Here is a 2033-nt window from a genome sequence, read left to right on the forward strand (position 1 = left end):
TCATCATCTAATTTCTCCAATTCGTCAATGATTTCATTTAGAGACAACGGTTTACTATGCCTTGGCCTTGAAGTAAAAATGCATCCCCATATTACTACCGATCTTTATAACGATCATGAAGTTTAACATCATTTTATTAAAAAAAAAATACATAAAAAACTTACTTACTTCATTGTTTTGTTAAACAGGTTATAAATTTATAAATTATGTGCAAAAAATACATTTCTACTTTAAGAAATTTTACAAAAACTTACCGCTTCGAAGACATAACAAATTTCTATTCCACCAATCCGAATCAAAATGCAATTCCTTTACGAAATTAAAACCTTAAATTAAATATGTATGCGCCGAAACAATGCTAAACGGTCACTGCGCCAATCTGTAAACGATAAACAATATATTTCCGGCCGTTAATTTTATTAAACTGAAGGTAATTTTTGAGAATTTTTTTGATCTTTTTAACGATCGGTCGCTGTAAATGGGTAAATGGTGTTGCCATCGGCGCCACCCTCTGTATTCTCTCCACCGTGGGTGAAACACGCGTGTGGTTACAGAGCGATCAGTAAGCTATGGCATGTCGATCACTGCGCTAGATAGAGAAATAAAAGTGTGTGCTATGGCCAGGGATGCCGTTTGGATCTAAATAGATCCAATTGGATACATTTTTAGACGAATTTTTGCGGGATACTTATTTTTTCCGGTCAGTATAAATGTGGATACTTTTTTAAATAGGCCAAAATTTTATATTTCCTATAAAGTTTTTTTCGTTCCAAAATCGATTTTCATTAAAGATGGTAGAAAGCATTACGTTTTCTAAACGTATAAAGAATCGCTACTTAAGCGTGAAATTAAAGCATTTTATTTTTTGTGAACGAAGCAATGAACATATGAAGAGAAAATAGGTATAAGCGCAATTGCTTTAATTAGCTTAAAATGATTCTTTACGCAAGATCTTAATATACATATCGTCGTTTAAAGTACAAAGCCGCGTATCAACAAAATGCAAAACCGCATCAAGATAATGCAGAACCGCGTATGTGACGTTTCATAAATTATTTTCTAGGGAGTAAAAACACTTATATTTCAAAATGGTTCTCTTTTTTATAAAGCAATCACATTTCTGGCTAGTATATTTCAGGACGAATGGATAAGGATTGAGCATAGAGCTTGTGTGTGAAAATCCAATTTTCGGCAGCAAATGTCAGTTACGCGGTTTTGCAGAATGACGATACGCGGTTTTGTACTTTAAATGACGATATATATAAAGTAAATTATACTCCTTCTGTAGTAATCTCTTTCATATCACATATTTTCATTTGTTAATTTAAACAGAAAGAAGATTTCAATGTAGTTTAAAAAACTAAATTTTATTTATTTAAGGAAACTTTTATGAATTTTACTTTAAATACACTCTAAACAAATTTTGTTTATTTGCGCATATTGAGAGAAGTAACCAGTTTCCTCTTTTAATGTGTGCGAATTGGCATGCCGTGTAATAAAATTAATCATTGCCTGTTTACTTTTACATAACGAATTTGTCGGAAGAGAAAAATTACACATAAAATGTTTAAAATAAAGTAATGTTTATTATTAGTAGGAAATGTATTTGTAGTTTGAAAATTTTTGCAATTTTAAACATTCTATATATGTGTATTTATGTGTATATTTTAAATATCTCAAGTTCAAAATCAAATACTGAACAACCTATACGTATATTTATACAGATTCTTGCTGAAAAATACATACTTTTCAGTAGTAGTTTTACATGCTCTTTTTAGAGTGTACTTGCTATTTATTATATTTACTTTGCAAAATACTTATGCACAAAAAATGTACTTTATAAATTGAAAATACAAATGTTTGATTTTATGCACATGTATTCCAAGTCCTTAGGATGGGTTAAATTATGTATTTTTCATGAAAATATTTGGTTTTCGGCAACACTGGCTATGACATCCCTGCAAAAATCGTGGGACCATGTAGTCTATTTGTGGTAAATTGGAGTACTTACAAAAGTGTTCCTCTGTCATGCT

The sequence above is a fragment of the Rhagoletis zephyria genome, unplaced genomic scaffold (genome assembly GCF_001687245.7).
Source record: "Rhagoletis zephyria isolate East Lansing unplaced genomic scaffold, Rhagoletis_zephyria_1.1 Rzeph_scaffold_00927, whole genome shotgun sequence".
Lineage (NCBI taxonomy): Eukaryota > Metazoa > Arthropoda > Insecta > Diptera > Tephritidae > Rhagoletis > Rhagoletis zephyria.